Source organism: Moschus berezovskii, chromosome 9, assembly GCF_049115385.1.
Source record: "Moschus berezovskii isolate FMDL1 chromosome 9, NW_MosBer_1.0, whole genome shotgun sequence".
NCBI classification, from domain to species: domain Eukaryota; kingdom Metazoa; phylum Chordata; class Mammalia; order Artiodactyla; family Moschidae; genus Moschus; species Moschus berezovskii.
In genome coordinates, this window is record NC_142468.1 from 43,373,232 (window position 1) to 43,392,321 (window position 19,090).

Sequence of the window (19,090 nt, forward strand, 5' to 3'; positions counted from 1 at the left end):
AAACTGTATGCACCTTGAAGAGCTAGGAGTCACAGAATGAATTCAGAGACACTCCCAGAGGACTCGGCACATGAAAGAACATTTACTCAAATATAAAACAACTTGTCTTTCCCTGTCCCTTCCTCTAGTTGCATGACAGGATGTCAAGACTCACCTATTTGTTGAGAAATGTTTTATTTCCCTCCTCTCCTGAGGCAAGAATATTAAGGAATGGAATTCAACAACTGCCAAAGATTTGAAATTTGCTTCAAAAATTTGTTTTATCTTGTACCCATTTTTAAACCTTGGCAAGTGGGAAAAAATAAAACTAACAATAAGCAACAGACAAAAACCCTGGCACAATAGTGTATCATAGACCTGACTTGCCTCGTTTAAATATTTCAGGATTATTTCAACTGACAGCAATGGAAGTTGAGTCTGAGAGTTAGGGCAGAATTTTGGCTGAGGTTAGTGCCCTTAGGCAGATATTATTTTCATTGCCTTTTCTTAAGTGAATTAAAGTAAAATCTTTTAGATGTTTATTTATTTGAATTTTTTGTCATAGTGATCCTAACTTGTTGACCTTTGGGTTGTTGCTCAAAATGTGCTCAATAAAATATAAAAGCTCTTTACCTTTGCAATGGGATTTGAGGGGAGGAAAAAAGAACTACATATGCCTGAACTTCCATGAAAAAAATAAGTATAAATGTATAGCTCTCGGAGAAGGCAACGGCAACCCACTCCAGTACTCTTGCCTGGAAAATCCCATGGACGGAGGAGCCTGGTAGGCTGCAGTCCATGGGGTCGCTACAAGTTGGACACGACTGAGCAACTTCAGTTTCACTTTTCACTTTCATGTACTGGAGAAGGAAATGGCAGCCCACTCCAGTGTTCTTGCCTGGAGAATTCCAGGGACGGGGGAGCTTGGTGGGCTGCCGTCTATGGGGTCGCACAGAGTCAGACACGACTGAAGTGACTTAGCAGCAGCATACAGCTCTCAGTTGTTTACCCCATGTTAGGGGTCTAATTTGGGGGCAGCAGGAATATGAGTACCCATGTCCCACCGGTTTCCTTGGTGTGCCACTGTTTTCAGCCTCCATGCTGCTGCTGCTGCTGCTAAGTCACTTCAGTCGTGTCCGACTCTGTGCAACCCCATAGACAGCAGCTTTCAGACCACTGTTGACACAGACACTTATCCCAGTTACTAGGGCTCTAGAAATGATTGGCTTCAGTCAACAGTTATTCATTGTGATTTAGGCCTGAACAAAGGATTGATCAGAAGGATCTCAAACTCAACACGTCAAAAGCTGAACATATAGCTTTATACTTGTCCAGAAGAAATCTGTTCCTCCTTGTGTTTTTCCAGTCTCCTTAAATGGTGTCACCGCTTACCTAGTTATCCAAGCCATGGAATGAACTCCTACTCTGGGTTATAAAATGTAACATGGTATATTGGTTAAGGGGAAAGATGCTGGAACCAAACTGCCTGGATTTAAATCCTGGATTTATCATTTATTCGTTGTGTGACTTTGAACAAAATCCTAAGCCTTTCAGTGCCTTGGTCTCCTCAGTCAAAAAAAAGGGGATGGTAATAACAGTACTTACTTCACAGGGATGCTATATGAGTTATAAATATTAAGAGGGTGAGTTAATAGTTATAACATACTTGGACCAGGGCTTAATAAATAAGTACTATACAAATATTTGTTACATAAATTTAAATACAATGTTATCCTCACTACCTTACCAACCACCTGGACTTTTTTAAAATTTATTTTTAATTGGGGAAAATTGCTTTACAATGTTATGTTGGTTTCTGCCATACAACAACACAAATAAGCCATAATTATACATTTATCACCTCCCTCTTGACTCTTTATATACAGGCTTATAACTGGTTCTTCTGTCTTCATTCTTGTTCCTCACAATTTGTCCTTCATACTGTGACATGAAACCTTTCAGAGTCTCCTTCAGTGAGCTCCATGTAGGATAAAGTTCAATTCAGCCTCATCTCTTCCTGCTTCTCTTCATGGTACCTCATGACCTGACATAATTTCATGTAAAGTTTTTCCCTTTTCCTTGATGTTGCTTCAGCTGTTTTCTACCTACCCAATTTCCGTCATTTTCAATGAACAAGGTTCAAGCAGTCCTCGACCTAATCGACCAATTCCCCTCATCTAATCCAGGAACAGTCCAGTTCAGTTCAGTCGCTCAGTCATGTCCAACTCTGCGACCCCATGAATTGCAGCACATTAGTCTTCCCTATACTTCACCATCTCCCAGAGTTTGCTCAAACTCATGTCCATTGAGTCGGCGATGCCGTCCAACCATCTCATCCTCTGTCATCCTCTTCTCTTCCTGCCTTCAATCTTTCCCAGCATCAGGGTCTTTTCCAATGAGTCAGTTCTTCACATCAGATGGCCAAAGTATCGGAGTTTCAGCTTCAACATCAGTTCTTCCAATGAATATTCAGGACTGATTTCTTTTAGGATTGACTGGTTTGATCTCCTTCCAGTCAAATAGACTCTCAAGAGTCTTCTCCAACACCACAGTTCAAAAGCATCAATTCTTTGGCAGTCAGCTTTCTTTATAGTCCAACTTTCACATTCATACATGACCACTGGAAAAACCATAGCTTTGGCTAGATGGACCTTTGTTGGCCAAGTAATATCTCTGCTTTTTAATATGCTGTCTAGGTTGGTCATAGCTTTTCTTTCAAGGAGCAAAGTGTCTTTTAATTTCATGGCTGCAGTCACCATCTGCAGTGATTTTGGAGCCCAAGAAAATTAAATCTGTCACTGTTTCCTTTGTTTCCCCGTCCATTTGCCATGAAGTGATGGGACTGGTGATCCCATCCTGTGCCATTATCTTGTTTTTTTGGATGCTGAGTTTTAAGCCAGTGCTTTCACTCTCTTTCATTTTCATCAAGAGGCTCTTTAGTTCTTTTTCACTCTCTACCATAAGGGTGGTGTCATCTGCATATCTGAGGTTATTGATATTTCTCCCAGCAATCTTGATTCTAGCTTGTGCTTCATCCAGTCCAGCCTTTTGCATGATGCACTCTGTATATAAGTTAAATAAACAGGGTGACAGTATACAGCTAGATATTCCCTTCTCTGTGCTCTCATGGCACTTGACACATTCTGTGTCAAATATCCAACTGTGCTGCAGATATCCAACTGTATTTCTCTTTTCTGACAGATTAGAGCTTTTCTAGTAACAAGTTCAGAATCTGTCACACATTTGGGGTCAAGACATGGTAGATAAAGCACTCAAAATTACCTCTGTCTCTCCAAGGAGTCTAATGTTGTACATTTTTGAGACAGAATGACAGAGAAGTAGGTATAATACATGATGAAACCATGCAGGAATTTTTTCATACTTAAGGTTAAAGTCTAAACAATGAATTTAGATAAGCTGTTTAAGTACAGATTTGACTAATGATCAACTAAAAACAAAATGAAACTGGCAACATTATTTTATTACAAAATTGACAAGTGTTTTCTTTTTCAGTGATCAATGTTGTCACTTTCTGACTAGCAAGTAAAGACCTTAATAGCTATTTTTATGAAATATGTGACCTGTTACTTGCTAAAGATTATTCAGCTCTTAAACTGTACCTGGAATGTACTAAGTACTTAACATGAATCTACATGTAGACTCATGTAGATATTCCTATAAAATATAATAATTTGAACAGTATTAGTTATAAAGAGTGAATCTAAGGCTAAAGCTCTGCGAAGAAATGCTTACATATATTATGAGGGAGCAGTGAAAATATTGATAGAAATAATTTATATTTCTATTAATTAGAAAAAAAACGATGCCACATATTTTAAAGACTGCCTCTGTTCTTCCTTGACTGAAGCCAGTCATCAGGGAGTCAGAATGGCCTGTCTTTCTTCCACAAAGGAAAGATTTAGAGTAGATAATACATAAATAACTTATCAAACCTTCCCTCTGGCCACATAACATCAGTAAGAGAAAAACTACACCTGTAAATGATGAGGTATTTTTAGGAATATGAGATTCATGGGATTTGGTGATGGACAGGGAGGCCTGGCGTGCTGTGATTCATGGGGTTGTAAAGAGTCAGACACGACTGAGCGACTGAACTGAACTGAACTGAAAGTATGTATAAGCCAAAATGTTAATGTTTTTCTAAACAACTCCTCTTCCCCTTTGCAATGCTAGCCTATTGTTATTTAATAATCAATTGCAACTTCATAGTTTTTCTAAATTACCTGTTCTTTGGACAAAATCTGTCTGCCTTCCTTGCAAAGGCCCTTAGATTTAACTAGTGAAAAGTGAAAATGTTAGTCACTTGGTAGTGTCCAACTCTTTGTGATCCCATAGACTGTAGCCTGCCAGGCTCCTCTGTCCATGGAATTCTCCAAGCAAGAATACTGGAGTGGGTAATCATTCCTTTCTCCAGGGGGTCTTTGTGATCCATGGATTAAATCCCAGTCTCCTGCATTGCAGGCAGATTCTTTACCATCTGAGCCACCAGGGAAGCCCAGATTAAACTAGACTTTTCAGGAAAAAACTATTTTCTATGGAACATGCTCATTTTGGGCTTCCCAAGGGGCACCAGTGGTTGAGAACCCTCCTGCCAATGCAGGAGATATAAGAGATGAGGGTTCGATCCCTGGGTAGGGAAGATCCCCTGGAGGAGGAAATGGCAACCCACTCCAGTATTCTTGCCTGAAAAATTCCATGAGCATAAGAGCCTGGCAGGCTGCAGTCTACTGGGGTCTATGGGTCTGCAAAGAGTTGGACACAACTGAGTGTGCACGTGTGTGCGCAATTGCACACGTGCGTGCGCACATGCACACAGACACACATGAGGACTAGAAAATTTTTGTGTTGTTTTGCAGCTGAAAACATATAATTTCCAATATAGCTACTTTGATTTATTTTCTCAGTGTTCTGCTACTTAATCTATGCACCGGCCTCTAAATTCATATACTTTCCAGTCATTCTGAGCAGTTAAGGAAATTGTTATCCAAAACATCTCTTTTCCTGCATGTAAATATTATTGAAGCATATCTGTTTGTCACCTGGTCCAGCTAGGATGTTTTTCTTTCTTTGGAACTTACTTCAGCTCCACCGCTTGCCCATTTCTCTGGAATGAATGAACTATTGCAGAGATGCCAACTTACCCTTTCTCTTACTGCACGTCCTCAGAGTCAGTATTTCCTTTTGTATGTCTTGAATATGTCCCTAAATTATTTGAGTGTTGCCAGTTGTACCCAAGTAGAACATTTCTTACTTGTGTACCAATTACAAAGTGAAAATAGAGCATTGACTGCCCAGTCTCTACCAGATGAACTTCCTAATTTTTATCATCAATTTATTTATTCACATTTTTTTCTTGAATATCAAAACCCAAGGAATGAACAAGTAATATCTGTATATTTGTTAAAAATTGGGTATTTGATTCAGTCAAACCTAAATGGTTATGCATCCACATGGCATCTGAGAAGACGAGCGCAACTATCATCTTGCTCTCAGTCTCCATGTCATCGTTTCTCTAGTGGTCCCATCAGATCCCTTAATCACACTCATCCTTTGGCTTAAGGTGAAACCACTCTTTGACTGGAGAAATAGTTTTTAATCAATTCAAGATGCAGCTGGAATAAATGCTACTGGCTTGAGTAGCCATTGTTCTTGGCAAATCTCTCCAAGCAATAAACAGTGAACACCACACCCTCATGAGAAAGGGAGTGACGGATGAGGAGAGTCATTGTCCTCATTTTATATTGCTAAATATTATTATGGTCTATTTATATCCTGTGGGGACTGACATGTAGTATACTTGATACAAAGCAATGCAGAACAATAAATGATTGTGTCGCTAGAGACGCGTATTCTGAGTTTAACAAGCTCTGAATTCAGTCATGAAACTAATGCTCATTGCAGAATCCATTAAAAAAATAGAACACTTTATCAATAAGCCAATAGGAGGAAAAATTTAGTCAAGGATTGAGCATATAGATCCATATAGTGTTTATTTGGAAAAAGAACAAAGTGTGTGCAAGCTTCGAAACATTCATCGCTTATACAAAACACATAGCAATGAGTGCCTCAATTGTATTTTCATTTGATCATTAAATAGGATTTCAATAAATGATGCCTTTTATAGTTATGCTTTTTTAAAATATTTTTAAAACAGAATTTCATGTTTCTTATCATGTTAAAATTTATATTTGTGGTTTAGCGATGTGGAAAATCCAATTCCAAAACCTCAAACACTACAGGGATTTGAACTTTCGATCTTATGCCTTAAATTCAGAGAATTTTCTTGTAGCATTGAGTATCCTCCTTATTAAACAATTCAGACTTAAGTATATGAGTTGAACATCTTTCAAGCTCTTCCTGTGGATAGTCAGTGTTTTACTGTTGTAAGGCACAGAGAATGAGAAGATAGTGTGCTATGATTTTTAGGATTAGTCAGGTCTAGATTACACTCATCCTCTAAAGAAGTGACCATTGTATATATAGAATATGGCCTTTGTCTGTTGGCCTTTACCAATGCAAGAAAATCTTATGAGAGGTATCATATTCATGGAGACAATTCAGCATAATGGTTAAAAACATGGACTCTGGATTCAGAGACCCCAGGGTAGGAGTCTTAGCTCCACTGCTTACAAACCATGTGACTTCTGAAAATATACTTAATTTCAGTTTTCACACAGTTATAGAAGTTGTACCTCTCTCATAGAGTTACCAGGAGGGTTACGTAGGGTGATGCACATAAAGTGCTTGACACAGGGCCTGAAACTTACTCAATATATTATATATAGTCAACCCTCACTATTTGTGGAGTTGTCTTGTGAACTTGCCTACTTGCAGACATTATTTTTAACCACAAAATCAATACCCAGGGCACTTGCACAGTCATTCACACACATGCTCATGGCAGAGAAAAATTTGTCACCCAATGGGAATGTTCCCTGATGAGGTAGAGTAAAGCAACAATCTACCTTCTTACTTCACCTTGCATACCATGAACAAGTCTATTTAAGATGATTTTTTTCACACTGTTGTGCTTTTTCTTGGCAATTTCTCTATTAAAATGGCTTGTCTAAGGGATCAGAGAGAGGGTGGGGAATTTAATTAGTGCCATTCCTTCTAGATCTCAAACTCAAACTGCTATTTATTGATGGAATATTCCCTTTTATTTTTAGGGCCCTTGTCCAGGGTGATTTTTGTTTTATTCTGTTTGTTCTCAGTTACAACCTTTGGGCACTCTATGGGAAGCCTCTGGGAACTGTATGTAAGCCAGAGTTATGAATGGGCTCAGTTTCTTGTGTCCATACATGCTTTTGAGTCTACACTTCCTTATTTGATGATAAGACAAATCTGAATTAAGACTGATTTTATTTTACTACATGACAGAATTGCTTACATTCCAAATGCTCCTGGTTTATCACATACAGTTAAAAGCCTGGAACTTATCACATTAGCACTATTATACGTTTTCCCTCTCTCTAGAATGCTTTCCTTTCTTTTTGGGAAATTGCACAGCCTTCCAATTTTAAACTCAACTTAAGTGTCATCATTTTAGAGAGACCTTCCTTAGCCATCTTATCCAAAGCAAATGCCCCAATATTCTCTATCATGGCAACCTGCAATTTTCTTCATGTTTATCACTGTAATTGTTTTTTATCTGACACTTGCTTATTATGTGGCTTCTACCCCAGCTTGATCTCTTTTGCTTATTGTTTTCTCCTTATTGTCTAGGCCTTTGATTAGTACAATAACCAGTCAATGAATGAATCATTGCATTTTGTCAGTTTGAATCTTTATATATTTATTTTCTACAAAATAGTTCATTATTTGAGATGAATTACATCCCATTTTTAAACTATCATTCTCAGCATCATTCAGCAAAAGATAAGAGAGAGAAAATTAAAACTTTTTAAAACCTGGTGCACTGTGCTCATGTCCATGATATTTAATGCAGCATCTCAGATCCTAACCCAATGTCCCAAATTCACACCACACATAAAACTTCAACTAAACTGTCATTTTTTAGTAGGCCAAGTAGTACTTGAGTTTCTGCATTGGGAAATCTAAATGCTAGACAAGTATAACTTTGAGATTTTTATCTAGGATCTAAGGTAATAATCTGTGACACAGCATTTAAAAAAACACTGTTCCAAGAAGCAGAAAACAGGCCATAATCTCTGTTCTGCTGCAAAACTTGCTGCATAATTTTGGGCAATGTTTTAAATCCTCACGGGCTCCCCCTGTGTGAAAAATATGGATTTCGACCAGTAGACACTCCAGTTCCTTCTAACTCTCTATGACTATAAAAGCTGAATAGAATCCGTCTCCTCTTTCTTCACAGAGCTAAGACCTGCCAGGTGAGGTCTCTGACTGGAAGCACTACAAAAGACTCCTGCCAGGGTCTGCCATGTTTATGGAGCAGGACACCATTTGGAGAAGACACCTTGAAGTAAGTATCCAGTGAGGCAACAGAGAGAAAGACCAAGTTTTTGAATCTGCATAGCTTGTGCTTTCTATTTGATAGGTAGAATGCATGGGAAGCCAAATGGTCATGAGGATTGCTTAGTGTGCATGGAATTACCCCTATGGAGCAGGGGAAGAAAAGGAGTTTCTTGATAAATTGAATGATAGTTGAATGAGAAAGTATGTCTGCTGAACGAATTTGAGACACCTTTCCCAACCTTACCAGAATGTTGTTAACCATAATTTTATGACTGTGATTGGCAAAAATTGCTCTCTGTGGTGATCACTGTTGAAGTTTTCTTCTGTAACCCTCTCCTCCCCTCACCCTAAGCTTACTTGAAGTATGATTGACAGATTAAAATTGTATGTGCTTAGGTGGTTCAATATGACGTTTTGATATATGTATACATTGTGACATGATTACCACAATCAAGCAAATTAACATATCTATCACCTCACATAGTTACTCCTCTTTATTTTTGTGGTGAGAATACTACTGTCTTAGCAAAGTTCAAGTGTACAATATGATACATTACATTATTATTATTTATAGTCACCATGCTGTACATTAGGTCACTAGAACTTATTCATCTTATAACTGAAAGTGTTTACCCTTTGACCAACATCTCCTTGTTTCCTCTACCCTCCAAACTCCTAGTAACTAGCATACTACTTTCTGTTACTATGAATTGACTTTTTTTTTTCAGAGTTCATATTTAAGTGAAATCATGCAGTATTTGTCTTTCTTTGTCTTACTTATATATCACTGGGCATAATGGTCTCTGTGTTCATCTGTGTTGTGGCAAATAGCAGGATTTCCTTTCCCCATTGAATCTTCTTGGTTCCCTTGTCAAATATTAGTTGACCATTTATATGGTCCCACTGGCTATCTGTTTTACATTTGGTAATGCATGTATTTCCATGCTACCTTCTCAATTCGTCCCACCCTCTCCTTCCGCAACTGTGTCCACAATTGAAAACTGTGTTCTCAATATTTGTGTCTCCCACAATGGAGGGATTTTAGTTCAGGAAGTTAGTTATTCAAGTGATGTCATTGCTTAAAAGCAAAACAAGGGGTAATGGTAAAGCGTGGGTACTAAGTTGTGCTAAGTCACTTCAGTCGTTTCCCACTCATTGCAACCTCATGGACTGTAGCCTGCCGCACTTCTCTGTTCATGGGATTCTCCAGGCAAGAATACTGGAGTGGGGTGCCATGCCCCCCTCCAGGGGACCTTCCCAACCCAGAGATCGAACCCAAGTCTCTTATGTCTACTGCATTGGCAGGTGGGTTCTTTACCACTAACATCACCTGGGAGGCCCAATGGTGAGGCATCCCCCTCAAATTAGCAGTAGCAGGAGACTACTCTCACCAGTAGGCTATAACTGTGCTGTCCAACTTGGTAGCCAACCACTCTTTGTTTTTGAGCACTTGAAATGTGGCTGATCTGAACTATGGTATGTTCTTAATGTAAAATACATGTGAGATTATGAAGAATGAATGTGAGAAAAAGAACGAAAAATAGCTCATTAATAGATTTTATATTGAATATACAGAGAAATGATATGTTGAATATATTGGGTTATATATAGTACCTATGGAGAAGGAAATGGCAACCCACTCCAGTGTTCTTGCCTGGAGAATCCCAGGGATGGGGGAACCTGGTGGGCTTCCGTCTATGGGGTCACACAGAGTCGGACACGACTGAAGTGACTTAGCAGTAGCAGTATAGTACCTATATTAATTTTACTCTTTAATTTTGACTTTTAAAATGTGGCTATTAAAAAATAAAAACTTACATATAATATCCTTACATTATATATCTGTTTGATCTTGCTGGGCTGGAGAGACAAATGTACAGGGTGGTTTTACCAAAGCTCAGAGTTCAGAACCTCAATGGGCTAACTAACCCATTGAGGACTAGAGGCAGGAAGGAAACAGCTGTTGCTTGAAATGCCAGCTGGAGCCATATAGAAGGGGAGGAGAACCCTGGCTTTACCCTGTCACTCCAACCTCCTATCAGTGCTGCTGAACCCACCAGGAAGTCACCTGGGAAGCGTCATCTCCCAGGGGACCTTCTTCTTGTATCAGAGTTGGGAGGAGCAAGGGCAAGGAATGCATCTGAGGGCAGATTTATTTAGATTGCAGTCTAGTCCCAGTGTGGCCTTTTTGTTCATTCATTTATTCAACAAATACTGAGTTCCACTTACTACAGAGACCATTTAGAACTGTTGTCCTGAGTTCCTGATCCTTGCTCTTCAGATTCTTTGCTTGATTTGGTTCCACATTCTCTCACTGCCTAGATTGTGGTCTGGATACTTATAGCTTCCCTGGCCTTTGATCAGATGAGTTGTCCTCTGTTACATTCTTGACGTTTCTTTGACAATAAGTATTTGAATTTATTATCTTTTTATGTTCTCTTAATTCTTGGTGTCTTGTCTGGGATTGTCACTCAGTTCTTTATTTATGCAGTTCTTTATTCTTTCTTGTTTATACTGCTTATACAATCCCTGGTACCAAACAATCAGCTACTTCCCACAGTGTATCAGGACTGTAGCCAATCACGAACCATAAACCTGTTTCTCCTTTCTTATTTTGTGCTCCCTGCTTCCTCTCTGCAATACACTGCCCCAAATGAAGCCAGTACTGAAAGATATAATCTCAGCACCCATGGCATGAAAAGATACCTTAAAGGAAATATGAAGATTCAGAGATGGCATGAAAATATACCTTAAAAAAATGTGAAGATCCAGAGTCTAAGGGTAAATCTTTCTGGCCCAAAACTAATTGTCACAAAGTGTTTGCCTTGGAAAGGTTTACAATTTAGGTCTGATTATCATCAGTTTCATAGAAAAATATCTATTTTTATCGTCAATAACCATTTATCTGGGTAAAATGGTTTTTGAATGTTAGGTACTTTTAAGCAACAGAATATTAGATGAAAAGGTAAAATACTCCTAGAGGGTAGATATAAGAAAAGATAAGTAATCCAATAAAACATGTTAAGAAGTGGCGCAAATAATGAATGTCCTGGGAGTTTAGGTGACACTTTATGTCACAGAGTGTTTCAGAAAAGAAAGGAACCTGAACTGGGCTTTGTAGAAGGCAAGAATTTGACAAATAAATGGAAGGAAAAAGTTTTCCACGAAGAGAAAATTGTATACATAGTAAGGATACACAGAAGCAGGAATAAATTCACTCTCTATTGAAGTGTAGATTATTATAGGCAGGAGTCTTTCAAGAACAGTCTTCATCTCAGTGAGACTCTGGAGCAGTATCAACTTGAGTGTAGGAGCTTATAGTGTTTATTAAGATTACAGTATGGCTGGAAAGTACAGCTTGTTAGCAGCTGGAATGGGGCTTTTTAATGGTTATTACGCTCAACACTACAACATGACTTTGTTGTCGTTCAGTTACTAAATCGTGTCCAACTCTTTGTGACCCCATGGACTACAGCATGCCAGGCTTCCCTGTCCTTCACTATCTCCTGAAATTTGCTCAAACTCATGTCCATTAGGTCGATGATGCCATCCAACCATCTCACATTCTGCTGCCCCCTTCTTCTTTTACCTTCAATCTTTCCCAGCATCAGGGTCTTTTCTATGGCTCTTCATATCAGGTGACCAAAGTATTGGAGCTTCAGCTTCATCATCAATCCCTACAACAAATATTCAGGGTTGATTTCTTTTAGGATTGACTTGTTTGAGTCCTTTGCAGTCCAAGAGTCCAAGACTCTCAAGTCTTCTCCAGCACCACAGTTTGAAAGCATCAATTCGGCACTCAGCCATTTTTATGATCTAACTCTCACATCCATACATGACATGACTACTGGAAGAACCATGGCTTTGACTATACAGACCTTTGTCAACAAAGTGATGTCTCTGCTTTTTAAAACACTGTCTAGATTTGTCATAACTTTCCTTCCATGAAGTAAGCGTCTTTTAATTTCATAGCTGCAGTCACTGTCCACAGTGATTTTGGCGCCCAAGAAAATAAAATCTGTCCTTTCTTCCATTTTTTCCCCTTCTATTTGGCATGAAATGATGGGACCAAATGCCATTACCTTAGTTTTTTGATTGTTGAGTTTTAAGCCAGCTTTTTCACTCTCTTCTTTCACCCTCATCAAGAGGCTCTTTAGTTCCTTTTCACTTTCTGCCCTTAGAGTGGTATCATCTGCATATCTGAGGTTATTGATATTTCTCTCAGCAATCTTGATTCCAGCTTGTGATTCATCTAGGCTGGCATTTTGCATAATGTACTCTGCATGTAAATTAAGTAAGCAGGGTGACAAAATACTGCCTTAACATACTCCTTTCCCAGTTGTGAACCAGTCCGTTGTTCCATGTCCAGTTCTAACTATTGTTTCTTGACCTGCATACAGGTTTCTGAGGAGGCAGGTAAGGTGGTCTGGTACTCCCATCTTTTAAAGTATTTTCCACAATTTGTTGTGATCAACACAGTCAAAGGCTTTAGCATAGCCAGTGAAACAGAAGTAGATGTTTTTCTGGAATTCGCGGCTTCCCTGGCCTGGTGGCCCAGAAGTTAAAACATCTGCCTCCAATACAGGAGACCTGGGTTCGATCCCTGGGTTTGGAAGATCCCTGGAGAAGGAAATGGCAACCCACTCCAGTACTCTTGCCTGGAGAATCCCACAGACGGAGGAGCCTGGTAGGCTACAGTCCACGGGGTCACAAAGAGTCGGACATGACTGAGCGACTTCACTTCACTTCTTCACTTGCTTTCTCTATGATTCAGCAAAAGTTGGCAATTTGATCTCTGGTTCCTCTGCCTTTTCTAAACCCAGCTGGTACATCTGGAAGTTCTTGTTCATGTATTGTTGAAGCCTAGCTTGAAGGATTTTGAACATACCTTTGCTAGTGTGTGAAATGAGCACAATTATATGGTAGTTTGGACATTCTTTGGCATTGCCCCTCTTTGGGTTGGAATGAAAACTGACCTTTTCCAGTCCTGTGGCCACTGCTGAGTTTTCCAAATTTGCTGACATGTTGAGTGCAGCACTTTAACAACATCATCTTTTAATATTTTAAATAGCTCAGCTGGAATTCCATCACCTCTACTAACTCTCACTTTATACCATAAGCTTCATAATGCCTGACCTATTCACTGCTTAGTTCCAAGGAATGGCCCATTCCAGATATGCTCAGTGATTCCATGTTGCATGAACGAATACCAATAAATGGTGTAATAATGCATGAGTCCCTAACTGAGGAGACCCACAGCAAAACTACATTCAGTATTGCTGTATTTCAGGATAGAGTTTAAGGAATTGAGAATAAAATTATGCACTGTACTCCGATTATTAGCAGAAATCCCTTCAGTGACTTTGGGCAGTTTGTCCTCTGGGTCACAGTTTATAGGATTCAGAAATTCCAGTGGAGAATTTGGTCAACCTGGTATGATATTAGGAGATAATAACATTTATAATATAATTGTCATCACCCACACCTTTGTAATAGTTTTCTTTATGGTAATACCTATTTAAGGCTGATTCCATTAGGTTCATTTGGATTGAATTAAAAGTTACATTAGATTTCATACCAGAGCTAATATTCCAGAGACCAGATCCTGCAGGCCAAGGCTAGTTCATTAAATTCTGAAATATCAAGCCAGATAAATTGTTATCACAAAACCCAGGGAACCATAAAGATCATTGAAAGTTTCAGGTGAACAGCGTTACCTGAGGGAGGATTTTAAAGAGGTACTAGTTTATTCACTTCGGAGAAGGTGATGGCACCCCACTCCAGTACTCTTGCCTGGAAAATCCCATGGACGGAGGAGCCTGATGGGCTGCTGTCTATGGGGTAGCACAGAGTCGGACATGACTAGAGCGACTTAGCAGCAGCAGCTGTTTATTCACTTAGACCCTGGGGAGTGTTGCTGGGTGTCAAATGTGGGATGTATGTTAATCCAACACTCTACCATATAGAGGCCGAATGGTTGTTTGGAGTGGGCATTGTCTCTAGAATCAGCCATCGTTGGATTCAAAGCCTAAATTCTACACATATTACTCTATAAATTTAAACAAATGATGGGAATAAACATAGTGCTTACACCACAGTTGCAAGAATTCAGTAAAATAATTCAAGTAAAGCCCTGGTCTATCACAGAGAAAGTACTCAGTAAATATTAGTTCTCTCTATAAGAACACTAGACGTGTACCTAGTACACAGTAGTCTTTAGTTTTCCAAAGAGAAACCCACCGCCCCAAACACACAGAAAACAAACACACAAAGCTGGGAGTTCATTCAGACCAATTACATATGTGTCCTGTTCCCTGCTGTTGTTGTTGTTCAGTCTCTAAGTTGTGTCTGACTCTTTGTGACCCCACGGACTACAGCACGCCAGGCTTCCTTGTCCTTCACCATGTCCCAGAGTTTGCTCAAACTCATGTCCATTGAGTCAGTGATGCTATCTAACCATCTCATCCTGTCACCCTCTTCTCTTGACTGCAGACTTTCCCAGCATCAGGGTCTTTTCCAATGAGTTGGCTCTTCGCATCAGGTGGCCAAAGGATTGGAGCTTCAGCTTCAACATCAGTCATTCCAATGAATATTCATGGTTGATTTCCTTTAGGATTGACTGGTTTGATCTCCTTGCAGTCCAAGGGACTCTGAAGAGTCTTCTCCAGCACTGCAGTTTGAAAGCATCAATTCTCTAGGGCTCAGCCTTCTTTATGGTCCAACTCTCACATCCGTACATGACTACTGGAAAAACCATAGCTTTGACTCTGTAGACCTTTGTCGGCAAAGTGATGTCTTTGCTTTTTAATACACTATCTAGGTTTATTATTTCCTATGCCTTACCCCAAAACATAATCCTTTCAACCTGTTACTCACTTTGATCTTGAATTTATTTGCCTTTGAGTTTGTGTGTGTGTGTGTATCCCAGATCCCCAGATGAGTGCTTCTTGCTCTGACTCCAGCACAGCCCCAGTACTAGTTTTAGACTTCACTGACAAGTGAAGTCTTGCTCTCTTTAGCAGCTGACCTAAGTTTGCCTCCAGGTTCTACCTCCATCCTCCTAATGGCTCATGGTGACCTTTGTATTACTGCAGAGCTAAAATATATTTTCCAGAGAGGAAACAAAATAAATAGCCTTAAAGTGGCCTCTTGGTTGAGGATAAGAGAACCGAATTGGAGAGAGAGTTTCCAGGATGGAAAGGTACACAGAACATACTTCCCCTACTTTACCATTTTGTCTGGGGATTGTGACAGTTAAGACTGACCCTGGTGTCACTAAGTAGGGTTGATCAAGAAGCCACTTAATCAGAAAAGCTCTTTACCCTTAAAAATACCCTCCATTTCTCCACTTTTGGAAATGGAAAGAAAAAACTATTTCTGTGATTTCTCAAATCCCTGAAGTTGTAGTTTGGGTGCAAATTTTCAAAGTGGTCTCTGCCAGAGTATTGCTTTTATAAGCTGAGAAACAGGAATTTGGCTTTAGGGAAGCCAGGAATTTAGAGGTGATCCATGATGCGCCCAGTGTCAGCTCCCAGACTTGTGATGTCCTATGGCATTTATAACTCACTGCTTTCCATTGAAACCGTTGCCTCAGAAGAAGGGGGTAAGGAAAGAGTGAGTCCTCCTCATCAGGGAATTGCCCTCAGCCATTGGGATACCTGATTTGTTGTGGGAAACCCTGCAGTTTGAGCACTGCTGCTGCTGCTGCTAAGTCACTTCAGTCATGTCCGACTTTGTGTGACCCCATAGACGGAAGCCCACCAGGCTCCCCGGTCCCTGGGATTCTCCAGGCAAGAACACTGGAGTGGGTTGCCATTTCCTTCTCCAATGTGTGAAAGTGAAAAGTGAAAGTGAAGTCGCTCAGTCGTGTCCGACCCTTAGCGACCCCACGGACTGCAGCCTACCAGGCTCCTCCATCCATGGGATTTTCCAGGCAAGAGTACTGGAGTGGGTTGCCATATGGCAAACACTGGAGGAAAATGATGCTAATACTGATTGACTATTCCACCTCCAGTATCTCACGAAAAAAATACAAGCATGCAAATTTCTCCACCTTCCCACTAACCCCTTTCAGAGTCATTAAAGCTACTTTGGGGCCTTAAGAGCTGGTTGTCTGGCAACACTAGGCTCTGTCCACAGAAAGAAAGATCTTTTCCACAAACCATTTTTCTTCCCCAGTGCCTCTGCCCAGTCCTTATTCCTGCCAGGATCATGCCTTCTCACTGTTATAATATTCCAGGAGATTTTCTCTACATCCAGTAACACAGTTCAGGGAGTCCCTTCTAACACAAAATGTCGTATGTCTGATGGTTTTAAAGTACCTCAGACAAAAATTAACCATGATCAGTGAGGTACAAAATGAAATGTTACTATTTTATATTAGTGTGGTCAGGGAGGATCGCTTTGATAAGGTGAAAATTGAGCAGATAATTGATCAAAATAACCAATAAGATTTGGAAGTAATAGAGAAAGATTATTCTAGGCAGAGGGAACAGCCAGTGCAAAAGCCCTGAGGTGGCAGAGTGCTTGGCATGTGTTCAAGGGAAAGCAAGAAAGTTGGTATAGCTGGTACACAACAAATGAGAAGACTGATGGAAGAGCTCCTGGGGAGCCAGACCACTTAAGGTCTTAGAAGTTTTACCCTGGAAAAGGCAGAAAACCATAGGAGAGTTTTGGGTATAAGAAGGACATGATCTGACTTTTTTTTAAATTGGTGGTAAATGGTTGAGTTTTAAAATGATCACTGCCTGTTGTGTTAAGAATAGACTATAGGAGGGCTTCCATGCTAGCTCAGTGGTAAAGACTATGTCTGCTAATGCAGGAGACATGGGTTTGATCCCTGATCTGGGAAGATCCTACATGCTGTGAAGCAACTAGGCCTGAGTGCCACAATTGTGAAGCCTATGCTCTAGAGCCAGGGAACCACAACTACTGTGCCCAGACACTGCAACTACTGAAGCCTGCTGGCCCTAGAGCCTGTGCTCCACAGCCATAGAAGCCACCGAAATGAGAAGCCTTGGAAATGCAACGAAATGTAGCCCCTTCTCGCTGCAACTAGAGAAAAGCCTGCCCAGCAACAAAGACCCAGCAGAGCCATAAATAAATAAACAAATAAAATTATTAATAAAAAATAATAAACTATAGGAAGACAGGAATTAAAAAACCCAGAAAATTATTACAGTAATTCAGGTTTGAGATAATAGCTTAACCAATATCATAGCAGTGGATGTGGGTAAGAAAATTGGAACAGAAAGATACTGAGAATTGATAGTATTCTGGATATATTTTTAAGTGGAGACAATAAGATTGATGGTAGGATATGAGGCTCACAGAAAAATTAAAAGTACCGCATTTTTTGCCCAAGCAACTGAATAGATGAATTGCTATTGGTAGAGATAAGGTTAACTGCAGGAGATTTAGAGTTGAGGGGAAAAGCAAGAGTTCTTTTTTGAGCACATTGAATTTAAATTTGTATTAAACGTGTGGAGATTTTGAGTAGACAGAAAGGACTTCATGTTGGAAGTCCAGATTGAACTATAACTATGAGCATCAGTGGTATATAAGTGAAATTTAAAGCCGTGAAACTACACGAACTTGTAGCTATATAAAGACACCCAAAGATTGAGCCCTGGGGCAGGACAATGTTTAGAAATCGAGTAGGTGTGGAAGAATCACCCAAAGTGACTGAGAAGAAGCAGCCAATGATGTATGAAGACAGCTAAAAGAGAGTGATGTGACAAAGCTAAAAAATACTCAAGAAGGAGAAGTGGTCAACTTACTGAATGCTGCTGTTGGGTCAAGAAAGATGAGAACTGAGAAATGACCGAAGTGGAAAGTTGAAAACGGGAAGTTGTCCTACAACTGAACATTTATGTGTTTTCTCTTAAAGAAAAAAATTGGAAGATCCTAACAGAAACACGTGAGACACAAACAGTTATTAATTTCCACTATAAATTTGGTGACCAAAATTCCTAAACACTAAAATTGATGCAGTTGGTATAATACTGGAGCAACATATTTGAAAATTGGATTGTTCTCTAAAACTCAAGCCATGCAGATAACAGACCAAGAAAGAGCCCTCTGCAGAGAGACTGACTCACTTGGTTGTCCCTAGAGAAAAGAATGGCTACCCACTCCAGTTTCTTGCCTGGAGAATCCCATGGACAGAGGAGCCTGGCAGGCTATAGTCCATGGGGTCACAAAAAGTTGGACACGATTGAGTGACTAACTTTCCACCCCACTGAGAATCAGTGACTCATTCATTCATTTCTTTATTTTATAAAGCACATATCTATACCTCTTTCTCTATTTCCCCCCTCTATCTGTCTATCTATCTAACCATCCTTTACCTACAAACCTACCTATCTATAAATGCAATGCTGCTTTAATAGAAGATAGCTTTAACACATAGAGATTTTGCCAACAAAATCAGAAGAATTTATAGCATTTTTACTCTTTAATATCTCTAAAGGCTGTATAGGAACACACCTTCTTTTTTTTTTTTCCTGTAAGAACAAGAACTACTTTGAGAAACGACCAAAACCTATCATTAGTGGTTTATGTTTCTTTGTGTACTAATATTTGGATTCTTAATAGGGAAGGTCAAGGGTGAGGCATTTCAGAATGCAAATATTACATTGCATCACTTCTCAGA

General features: G+C 39.7%; 1 long non-coding RNA gene across 1 annotated transcript in view; it reads left to right on the forward strand.

Moving 5' to 3' along the window:
• The first annotated feature begins 1,151 nt into the window (after positions 1–1,151).
• Positions 1,152–19,090, forward strand: part of LOC129563255 (uncharacterized) — a 174,330-nt gene continuing 156,391 nt past the window's right edge. The window contains exon 1 of the long non-coding RNA XR_016038193.1: positions 1,152–8,443. This is a non-coding gene — a long non-coding RNA (uncharacterized LOC129563255). The remainder of the gene's footprint in view (positions 8,444–19,090) is intronic.